This window comes from Lemur catta, chromosome 17 (assembly GCF_020740605.2).
Source record: "Lemur catta isolate mLemCat1 chromosome 17, mLemCat1.pri, whole genome shotgun sequence".
Taxonomy (NCBI): domain Eukaryota; kingdom Metazoa; phylum Chordata; class Mammalia; order Primates; family Lemuridae; genus Lemur; species Lemur catta.
Window position 1 is genome coordinate 3,247,912 of NC_059144.1, and position 12,506 is coordinate 3,260,417.

Sequence of the window (12,506 nt, forward strand, 5' to 3'; positions counted from 1 at the left end):
GACAAAAGATCTAAAAAGTTATTAAGAAATGTTATTACTTTAAGAATGAAATCTACTTTCCACTAGATTGTTCTCATTGCCAAATAGGGGATGAACAACTTACAGTTTCTCAGGCTCTCGGTATGCTTCTAATCAAAGGGGAGCGTTATTTCTGTATGCTGTCATGGGAACGAGGTGAGGAAGAACGGACTTGGTTCTTAGTGTAGGAAGGAACTGCATGTAATCCTGTGATCCAGGCCCCTGCCCTCCAAGAGCCAGAGTACCTTCAGTCTTTCAAGTTAGAATGTTACATTCTAGTCCTTGCACTGGGAATAATGCGATAAAATAAAATTATAGTGGGGTGAGGAACCACCCCCCTTCCAGGAATGAAGCACTTAACTCCCCCTAGCTGATAGAAGTGTGGCTGACCGATGACTCGGTTGGCCCTCTTTGGGAAGTGCCTCTGCAAAAGAGAGCTGCCTTAGCCAAAGTTATGCCCCCTTTCTTGAGTGGCCCATATCCAGTGACTCATGGACTGGAGGGCTAGGGTCCTTATCCTTCTTACTATAATTTGGGACACCTTCGAAGGGCATCTGGGCTTCAGAGCTCCCTACGGGATCTGAAGCTTTTGTTAGGACTGCATCTCTGCCCTGCTGCTTCTGCCTGATCTTGCTTGCCTTCCCTTCTATAAGCATTAATCCCTTTAAAAAAAAGTACATGCATATCTAGTTTTAAGAGTCTGCATCCTGGGGAATCTAGTTGGTAGACAGAAATCTAAAACAGAAAACCATGTGTCAGCTGGGCACGGTGGCTCATGCCTGTAATCCTAGCACTTTGAGGGGCTGAGGCAGGAGGATCGGTTGAGGTCAGGAATTCAAGATCACCCTGAACAAGAGCGAGACCCCCTCTCCACAAAAAGCAGGAAAGTTAGCTGGGTGTGGTGGCTTGCAGCTGTAGTCCCAGCTATTTGGGAGGCTGAGGCAGGAGGATTACTCGAGCCCAGGAGTTTGAGGTTGCAGTGAGCTATGATGATTCCACTGCACTCTAGTCTGGGTGGCAGAGCAAGACCCTGTCCAAAAAAAAAAAAAAAAAAGTCACGTCTCAAGCACATAGAATGGATACCATGGCTTAGAAGAGCACTGAGGGGAAGGTGGCCTAGGAAAGTTCCCAGAACAAGTAAGTAGTGAACTTGCCCTTGAAAGATGAGTATAGCTTCCAAAGTCAAGAAGAGAACAAGAGGCATGATAGGCACAGGAAACAGTGTAGAAAGTGCTAGAGGGTCAGAGTTTTCAGTGTGAATTTCACACAGAGTGGGGAGAAATGAGTAGAATGGAATTAAGAGCCAGAAAACAGCAACCACCAAAAAAGATAACATTTGGTACGTTTGCGAAAACTAAGAAATTTAACATTGGTACAGTATTACTAACTAGACTACAGACTTCATTCCGATTTCACCAATTCTCCACCAATACCCTTTTTCTGTTGCAGGATAACATATGCATTTTATCGGGTAGTTGATTTTTCAAATGGGCAATATAAATGACACAAAATTCAAAAGATACAAAAGTGATCCTTCCTCTCTCCCCAGCTACCCAGTTCCCCTCCCAAGAGATAACCTTTACAAGTTTCTTGTATTTCCTTACAGATATTAACTATGTTTGAGCATACATATAAAATTTTCCCCATCTTTTTTTTTTTTTTTTTTTACATAAACGGTGTAGTACACCATATAATCTGTTAATGTCTTTACTTGTTTACCTGAAAAATATAGCTTGGAAGCCCTTCCCTATCTAAACATCTAAATCTGCGTTTTTTGTTGTTTTTTTTTTAAGGCTGCATAGTGTTAATTGTTGACTTAAATTCTTTCCATTAATTCCTTAGTTCCTCTTTCTTGTGATTTTCATCACTTGCAGTGCAGCCACCAATTCCCAACTGCCCCAGCTCCTGAAGTTCTTCCTGGCTTGCCAGCAATTGGAGGAGCAATGGAATCTTGCATCTTCTAAGCGAAGAATGTGATAAGGATCCATTCTGAGAGTCTTACATGGCTACACACTCATTAATTGGCTGGAGTCTCCATAATTTTTTATTAATGTTCCATATCTCTCTCACAAGCCTCAGGCACTCTGTCCCTTTCCTGGGTGTCCTCCAGAGGTCACAGAACACTGTGCAGAAAGCCCTGGTGGGGTTCTCAGATGGGTTCCTGACACTGCAGAGGCCACCTCAAGCTGGGACCTATCTTTGTTCAGTATTATGGTATTTCAGGTATGACAAGTGTCCTCACCAAAGTGCTATTACACAAGGAAGCAAGGCGATTGTGGGAGCACTGAGGTGTCATTTAACCTAACCTGGGAGGTGAGGAAAGGTATCCAGGAGGAGATAGACAAGGTACGTAACAGAAGTGCCCATGAGAGGTGCAGGTGAAGAATGGAGAATGTTCAAAAGCTGCTGGGCCCACACTGGGTCAGAACTGGGCTGAAGAGACCACAAAGTACTACAGAGGCTTCTGCATCTGGGTGTTTCATCAGCTGAGATGACCCCATGGAAGAAAGCAAATTTAAAGTCTGATGGACATCATGGTAGAACTGGCAACAGCTGAGGACAGAATCAACACTCGGGGGGGTGCAAAAAGCATTAACAAATGTCTGACCCTGGGGGAGGGAGGACACTCCAGAATTCCTAATCCTGGGGAAGACAAACCTCAGAGCACTGCCAGGCTGCCATGGAGCTCAGGGGCAGGGGGCCCGGAGACAGTGTCCAGTCATCTTGCTGCTGTTCTCAGTGACCTGGGCCTACACTGGCTGTCTCCAAGGTTCTTTCCAGCCCTGGAATTCTGTATGACTTCTGGCAATAAAGCTTTTCAGGATGAAATGCTGTGAGGGTCATTCATGCTGTTCACCAAGTAAATTCCAATTCTCTGCCTTCTAGGCACGTGGTAGTTTTGCCTTCCTGGCCCCTTGTGATTGGGTGGGCCATGAGACTAATTCTGGCCAATGAGTTTCGAAGAAGAGCAATACCTGTCACATCCATGCCAGAACCTCCAAAGTGATACCCTCTGAGCTCTCTTCCCTGTGGCACAGAGACCAGCAACATTCAAGACAGTGGTTGATCATCCCCTGTGTTGCTTTGATGACGTGGTTCCCCTGCCAATCCACAATGAGCATGTAGCACAAACAAAGAACCTTGGTTTGTTTTAAGCCACTGAAATTTGAGGATTGTTTGTTATGACATAGCCCAGACTAAGAAGACTGATACAGTGACTTTCATTCTTTCTTCCTTTCCTGGGGTTTTGATGAAAGGGTTATCCCTCTGTCTAAGGCCTGTATCCTCATTTGTGATCACATCCCTCCCGATGCCCAGGGGCATTGTCCAGCAGATGATCTCCTGTCTCACTTTTTCACCTGTAGCTCTTCACTTTCCTCTGCCCTCTGATGACTTCAAGGTGAAAGAAAGCCCACCTTCAGATCCCTGGCCCTGGCCCCCCTCCCCTTCCAGGCAGCAGATAAACATGCAGTGGGTTGAGTTTTCACCATTTCCAGAGATAAATGGGGGTTTGTGGCCAGATAAATCTAAACCCATCCAGGGCTTGCTTCAGTCACTGCCCAAAATATGTTAGACGCTACCCTCGTCAACTACATTTTCTTCTCCTCCTCTGCTCCCCATGATGCTCTATGGTACCTATTTCCTGATTTAAATCCCCATCCCTTCCTCCTGCCTTCAAACTCTCTACTCCATGGTTCACAAAATCCTCCATTCTATCATTCCCAAACTATTAGTTCATTAAGTATAAAATGTCCGATTCCTTAAGTGCTAAGTCTGATACTTTCACTTTGACACTTCTTATTTTATTTTTATTCTGAAGGTACATCCTCATTATTTCAAATGCTCGGTTATTGACTTGGGATTATCTTTCAAATTTTTTTTAGAGCAACTTTTGTGAAACCATGGGTAAGTCAAAAATTTGTGTCATCATTTGGGAATAACATCAATTGGGTATTGGACAGAGGTGGCGGGTGGGAGGAGAGGATGGGTGTATACCTACATGATGAGTGCGATGCGCACTATCTGGGGAATGGACACGCTTGAATGTTCTGACTGGGGGGGGAGGGATGGGGGGATGGGCAATATATATAACCTGAACTTTTGTACCCTCACAATAAGCTGAAAAAAAATTCATGTCATTTTTTAATATGAGTTCCATCATGGAACCCATGCTTCACAGACAGCTCGAAATATCGGTGAAGTGTTTGGGAAGGATGTGGCTAATGAATGCACAATACGTCAATGGTTCCAGAAGTTCAATTCCGGTGATTTTAATTTTGAAAATGAGCCATGTGGGAGACCGAAGTGGATAATGATGAGCTGAAAGCTGTAGTGGAAGCGAATCCATCTCAACCTACACGTGAATTAGCAGCAAGGTTTGACGTTACTATTCCAACAATATTGGACGATTTGAAACAAATCGGCAAGGTAAAGAAGCTGGACAGATGGGTACTGCATGAATTAAACAAGTGTCAGCAGAGAAATTGTCTCTAATCTTGCTTTTCTTTGCTGTCACAACATAAAGGCAAGCCATTTCCTCACTGTATTGTGATGTGTGATGTGTGATGAAAAATGGATTCTTTTTGACAATTGCAAGTGTTCAGCACAATGGTTGGATAAAGATGAAGTGCTGAAACACAGTCCAAAAGCGAATATTCATCAAAAAAAAAAAAAAGCTAATGGTGTCTGTTTGGTGGTCCAGTGCTGGTATTATCCACCACAGCATCATGAAACCTGGTCAATTGATTACAGTGGATGTCTACTGCAACTCATGAAATGATGAGGGTGCTTATGATTAAGCAGCCAAGATTGGTCAATAGGGACAGGCCAATCCTCTTGCAAAACCACATGTTGCAAAAAAACAACTCTGCTGAAACTACAGAGGCTGGACCTGGAAACTCTCTGTCATCCACCATATTCACTAGACATTGCACCAACTGACTACCCCTTCTTCCAGGCTTTGGACCACTTCTTGCAAGGAAAAATATTCAATTCTCAACAGGCTAGGGAAAATGCCTTTCACGATTTTATTGCCACTTGCTCTCCAGGCTTCTTCGCTGCAGGCATGAACAAGCTACTGTTAAGATGGCAAAACTGTGTTGATGATTTATGTGCATACTTTGATTAATTGTACTGGTTCTTGTTTGAGATATAATGAACTAAACTTTTGATTTGAAATCGGAAATTTCATATTTAGTGACCTAATAATTCATATTACTCTTTGCTAACTGTTAACAGCTGCGACTAGACTTCCCCCAAGCCTGAACTTTTCTGCAGTCTTGTTGGTGATGGTCCCTCATAGCACTAAACTGCTGCAGACATAGATGAAGGGGACAACTGGGTTCATTAGGGCTGCATTTTTCCCAAGGAAAAAAAGGTGGGTTAGGGTTTTGACAAAGACATTATTGCAACAATGGACTGTGTACTTTGAACAGATGAGTGGTGAGCAGGATAGCAACAGGAGAAAGTAGCTGGTAAAGTGAATTGAGGCCCCAGTGAAGTTAAAAAAACTGTGTTAGCAGCTGTACTGGAAGTGTCACCTGCAAGGATGGGGATGTGGCAGAAAATAGGAGGGCTTTCCAGTATTGTAGAGGTAGGGCAGTTTTGAGGTGACAACAAGCCCCAAGTCACCCTGGGATGAGTGGCCAGGGATGTGGAGGAGCTCCTTGGACACGGGGAAGCCCAGGAGTGGGACTGGTGGCTGTGTAAGCATGGAACTTGCCCAGGATGATGGCAGGACGTGGGGTCCAGGGCAAGGCCAGGAGCCAGGTGCCAACGTCTGCAGTGAACAATGGGGGACCCCAATAGGAGAGTCCCCTGGAGGATGACAAAGGTGAAGAGGGGGAACAGGCAGATGGCCACTGAGTGCTCCAAAGGAATGCCACTTTGGGTTAGAGGGAAGGCAAGGAATGATGTGGGCATGGCCAGGGGAGAACACTGACCCAACTCCTGACACTTAAGTGGCTTTCCCTTCACAGGCCTGAGGACAAAATGGCACTATTCTCTGGGAACCATCAAGGGACAAGGTCAGGTAGGATGGGGCTTCTCCAAGAAGTCAGGTACATTCAGGCAATGGCTCACCAGATCCTACAGGCCCGGCCAGGAATGGGTGTGGGGGTGCAGAGGCCTGGACAGCATTGTTGGAAACTAGTAAGAACAGCACCCTAGGCTGAGCTTGACTTGGTTCATCAATGGGAGAAACAGCAGTGACAGGCTTGGTAAATTTAGTCCTGAATTTAGTATGAGGCGGGATGGGCATGGCTTTGGCATGACCACCATGAAGAGCCAAAGATGTGGCTGCTGGAGGTTGTCATTCCACTATGCTTCCTGCAGTGGCTTTTTTGAAAGCAATCTGAGAAGCCACCATTACTGGTCATTTGGGGCCTCACAGGGTTGACAACAGCAAGGGTTCTGCGTCCCACACTGAAACAGTTAAAAGAGATGACTCCAGAAAAAGCCATCCGAGAGGGAGCCAGGATTGAGGCCCGAGCCTTTCTCAAGCATTTCCATTAAAAGTTTTCTTCCAGATAGTGGGCACTATCCAAGTGGGCAAAGACCAGATTACAACTGTCACCTTCCTTGAAAGCCACCTGTTCCACATGGATGAGTAGGGGAAGGACGGAGCCCAGAGTCCAGTAAATAAAAAACTAGAGACTTCACAAGATTTTGGGCTGTGATCACCTGCACTTTGGGACTGACTAAAAGTAAACAGGTAGCATCCTCAGGTTTTCAAGAAATTATATTGCCAAAGAGATTCCAAGCAGTGTCTGCTAAAACCCGGGGTTGTTCAGCCCCTGAGGGAGTCCTGAGCTGGGTCACCTGCCCCAGCAGGAAGCAGGCTTCAGGCGCTGCACAGCCCCCAGCAGGGGGCACTTTCCAAGGTATGTTTCATATGTGGCCTGGGAAGATGGTAAGGAAGAGCCTCCCTGAGTCAAAAGCTAGGGACCCAGAGGAAAGGAGCAAAGTAGTTCCTTCTAGAAAGAAAACCAGATGCTAAATGTGCTCACCTGAGAGTGTTTGCACTTTCTGCTTGGTGGCCTTTTTTTTTGAGACAGGGTCTCACTCTGTCACCCAGGCTGGAGTCAGGTGGCATGATTACAGCTCACTGTAGCCTTGAAATCCTGGGCTCAAGCAACCGTCCCACCTCAGGTTCCTGAGTAGCTAGAAATGTAGGCAGGAGCCACCACACCTGGCTGGTTTTTTTTTTTTTTAATTTTTTATAGAGATGGGGTATTGCTATATTGCCCAGGCTGGTCTGCCTGGTAGCTTTTGATAACACCCATAGCCTAGAGATATCAAGTGTTTCCCATTCTTCCCTTTTCCAAATGCAAGTTGTGTTGGGTTTTTTAGTTTTGTAGAGAAAGGGTCTCACTCTGTTGCTCAGGCTGGGGGGCAGTGGCATCATCAGCTCACCGCAGCCTTCAACTCCTGGGCTCAAACGATCCTCCTGCCTCAGCCTCCCAAGTAGCTGGGACTACAGGTGCATGTTACCACACCCAGCTAATTTTTTTAAGTTTTTGTAGAGACAGAGTCTCCTTATGTTGCCCAGGCTAGTCTCAAACTCCTGGCCTTAAGCAATCCTTCCGCCTTGGCCTCCCAAAGCTCTGAGATTACAGGCCTGAGCCACAGCGCCCGGCCTGAATGGAAGTTTGATACAGTTGTCCAACATGAACTCCTTCCTGTTTGGACTTCTCCTTAGGGAAGCTCACAACATGGCAACTGCTTCCTACAGAGGGCATGATCCAGAGAGGGAATGCCCACGTGAAAGCCACAGTCTTTTTATAACACCCTCACTTCTGCTGTATTCTATTTGTTAGGAGCAAATCTAGCCCTCACTCCAGGAAGGGAGAATTAAGCTCCATCTATGGAAGAGAGGAGTAGCAAAGAATTTGTGGACATATTTTTTTGAAAAACCACAACTATTGTCATTACATTCCAGCAATATGATGTTTTTGAGACATCACAGATTCAAAGGAACCTAAATTGCTAGCATTAATAATAGAGTTTCTATCCTAACATCTGAATTCTAGAGATTTAAAAAAGTACAAAAATAAAAATAATTTTAAAAATAGAGCTTCTAGAGTTTCAAGGTTTCTAGACAAAGAATCAATTCATAAAAGTCAGTAGTGTTTCTCTTTACCAGGAACAAAGAGGAAATATATTTTCTAAAAGGTACCATTTATAGTAAAAATAAAAATTTAATGGGTATTTGTTTCCTAGGGATGCTGTAACAAACTGCTACAAACTAAGTGACTTAAAACAACAGAAATTTACTCTGAAGTCCAGTTCTGGAGTCCAGAAGTGTGAAGTCAAGGTGTCAGCAGGGCCACACACTCTCTGAGAGATCTAGGGAAGAATATTTCCTGGCCTCTTCCTAGATCCTGATGATTGCTGGCAATCCGTGGCATTCCTTGGCTTGTGGCTGCATCAGTCCAATCTGCCTCCATTGTCACGTGGCTTTCTTCCTCGTCCATGTCTTCACATGGCCTTCCCATGAGGACACCAGTCATTGCATTTAGGGCCTGCTCTAACCCAGTGTAACTTCATCTTAACTAATTACATCTGCAAAGACCCTATTTTCAATCAGGTCACACTGTGACCTTCTGGGTGGACATGAATTTTGGAGGGATGCTAGTCAATCCAGTACAAATGGTGACTTGGAAAATTTTAACATATGTTCAAAATTTTAATATATGTAAAACCTTTATGCATAAAATTATAAAACTAGATTGAAATTCATTAAAGTACAACTAAATAGATTGACAGAATTAGTATTTTACTTCTCCAAAGTGGTCGAGTGAGTCAATGCAATCCCAATAAAAATCTTATCAGGTGGGTCTGTTTTGATTGTTTTGGTTGAAGTTAAAAAAGAAACTAATTCAAAATTTAGATAGACAAGCAGAAGAGCTGGGACATTCCTGAAGGACCAGGTGGGGAGACTTGCCATTCTTTACCAAATATCTATTCTTATTATAAAGCCAGTAGTAATCAGTTCAATATAGTCATGGCCCAGAGATACACAGAGACCAATGGAACAAAGTAGACAGCCCAGATCCAGACACGAGCAAATACAGACTCAACACATGACAGATGTTACATTGCAGACCTGAAGGAATAGATAAAATACTCAGTATGTAGGGCTAGGACAACTGGCTATATATAAGGGAAAAACTGCAGTTAGATACTTGCCTCAAACATCACAAAGATCATTTCCAGATGAATTAACCCACAAATATGAAAAACTAAACACTAAATATTTTAGAGACTATAAACGAAAATATTTGTAACTTCAGGGTAGGAAAGGATTTCTTAAAACAAGATAAAAAAGAAACAAAACATAAAATAAAACTTGATATTTTGTTTTCATCAAAACTAAAATCTTAACGTGAATGTTTATAGCAGCTCTATTCATGATATCGAGAAGGTGGAAACAACCCAAATAATGGCTATCAATGGATGAATGGATAACAAATTATGGAATATATATACAATAAAATATTATTCAACCATTGAAAAGAATGAGGTGCTGATATATGCTACAACTTGGATGAACCCCCAAAATATAATGCCAATGAAAACATACTGTAGGATTCTTTTATTATTATGTTACAGACAGAAATGTATACATCCCAAAATTCATATGTTGAAGCCCTAACCCCCAATGTGACTGTATTTGTAGACAGGGCCTTTAAAGAGGTAATTGAGGTTAAGTGAGGTCATAGGGGTGGGGTCCCAATCCAATATGACTGGTGTTCTTATAAGAAGAGGAAGAGACACCAGGGATGTACATGCATAGAGAAAAGGCCATCTTCAAGCCAAGGGAAGAGACCTCAAGAGAAACCAACTCTGCACCTTCATCTTGGACTTCTAGGCTCCATAACTGTAAGAAAATAAATTTTTGTTGTTAAAACATCCAGTCTGTGGTATCCTGTTATGGCAGCCTACCGGACTAGCACATATGATATACCCAGATAGGTAAATGCATACAGACAGAAAGTAGATTAGCAGTTGCCGAGGGCTAAGAAAAGGTGAGATACGCAGTGATTACTAAATGAGTACTGAAAGAACAGTCTTGCTGATGGGCTAACAAGAAAATAAATTTCTAACTGGTAGCCACTTAGAGTAGTATAAACCCTGCCTCTAAGGTTAGTAACATGAATATCTCTCCTACAGAGATGTTTACTTAGCAATTAAAAGAAGCTGAGCAAAACTAAAGAAAGTATAAATCCTCATTAATATTTGCCAGAGCTGCTCAATTCACACTCCAAAAGGGAAAAAGTTTCTGGGAGAGGGCAGGAAAGGGTGGACTATTTAATATAGTCATCAAAAATTCACTGCCTGTAAAAAGGTGTTTTTGAGTATTGTTTGAAAAGCCTTGAAAAAGTTCCTGAGCAGACAGTAGGGGCGCAACCTCCCTGCTCCAGCCCTCTGCCTCAGTTCTGGCCGAAAAAAACACAGATTTCAAGAACTCAGATAACCCAGCCTCATAGAAAAAGAAAAATAAATAAAGAACTCCCTGACATCTCACAGCTGCTTTTGTTATCAGTCTGCTGAAGCAGAGGGGTAAAAAGCCATTTTCGCCCTTTAAAAGTACCAAGCAACTTTCCTCTCCACCCAACATTTCTTTCCTCACTCTGTGTGTCGTGCCCCCCCATCTCTCTCTGGAAAATGAATAAACTTTTACTTCTGCATATCCTAATCACTGTCTGAGAATTCTTTCTCCCCCGACATATGGACTTTTTTATGGGATGACAAAAATGTTTTGAAACTAGAGAGAGCTAGTGGTTGCACAACATTGCGAATACACTAAATATCACTTAATTGTATACTTTAAAGTGGTTAATTGTATGTTACATGAATTTTACCTCATTTTTATAAAAGCTAGAACAGTCAAATTCATAAAGATAGAAAGTGGAATAGTAATTGCCCGGGGTGGGGGGCGGGGTAGGGAGTTAGTGTTTAATGGGGACAGAGCTTCAGTCTGGGAAGATGGAAAAATTCTGGAGTTGGAGGGTGGTGATGGCTGCACAACAATGTGACTGTGCACTGAACTGGACATTTAAATGGCTAAAATGGTAAGTTGATTTTATGCATATTTTACCACAATAAATTTTTAAGCTAAAATATTGTTTATCAAAGGAACCATAATCAAAATGAAAAGTTGAACCACACAATGTACTACCCTCTCAATTTTTCTATAAACCTAAAATTGTTCTAAAAAATAAAGTCCATTTTTTAGAAAACAGTCAAGCCTCAATTGGGAGAAGATATTTGCAACAAACACCCTGGAGGGGGAAAAAAAAAAAGAGAGAGAGAATCCAAAATGTATAAAAAGAAAGCCCTGAGGAGAACAAGGCAGGGGAAAGCTTTGAGGGTCTTGATCCACTTTCACCCACCCCGGGGGCTCACCACCGACTTTCCCTTAACACTATGTAAATGTTCTGCAGACTAAGCTCCAAGTTTTCTACCGCTGCTGTAACAAGTTACCATAAACTTAGCGCCTCAAAACAACAAATTACAATTCTGAAGGTCCGAAGTCCAGGCTGGCTTAGCAGGTTTCTCTGCTCTGGGTCTCACAAGGCCAAAATCAAGGGGTTAACTGTCTGGTCTTAGCCTGGCAGAACCCAGGGCCTTGTGGCTGCAGGACTGAAGCGCTGTTCCCTTGCTGGCGGTCGGCTGGGAGCCACCTTTGGCTCCCAGAGGCCTCTCTCTGTTCTTGCACGCAGCCACCTGCTGGTTCTGGTATTTCGTTCTTCACTTTTAAGGGTTCAGTGATTAGACTGAGCCCACCTGGATAATCCAGGCTAATCTCCGTACTCTAAGACCCTTAACTTTAATTACCTCAGCAAAAGTCCCTTTTGCCACATAATGTGACGCATTCCTTATTACAAAACGTGCTATGTCATTTATGACATAATCCTAGGTCCCAGAGATTAGGACGCAGACACCTGTGGGGGCCATTCTGCCCACCACACCTCCCAAGAGGTAAGGGCACCCGACACCACTAAGCACAGGCGGTGACGCCGAGGCTGAGAGAGCCATCTCGGGCTGTTATCTGATCTGTCCAAAGTCTCCGCGCCAGCAGCCTGGGCAGCTAATGTTCAAATGCTCCGACACTTTGCCGTCCCCGGCCGCACAGGACAGTCTACTGATAGTTGTGGCAGTACCGCTCACACCTGCCCGGGGCTTTAGCAAGTACCGAATCCTCTCGATGACAGTGACAGGTCTTCAGAACCGGACCGCCAGCTCCCTTCGACCGCTGGAAAACTGAGTCTTAAACCTGCGGCCCTTCGCGGGCAGGGTCCCCCGAGCTTTGCCGCGGGCGAGTCTGCGGGCCCTCGCGAGGAACGTGAACGTGTCCGCTGTCCCCGCCCCGACCGCACCGAGCCCCTGCTGGGGGGCCGGCCCGCGGGATGTGGGGACACAGGCCCGACCCCCCAACAGCTGTCCCCGGAAGGCCGCCGTCTGGTAGCGGCGGTGCCTCCGCA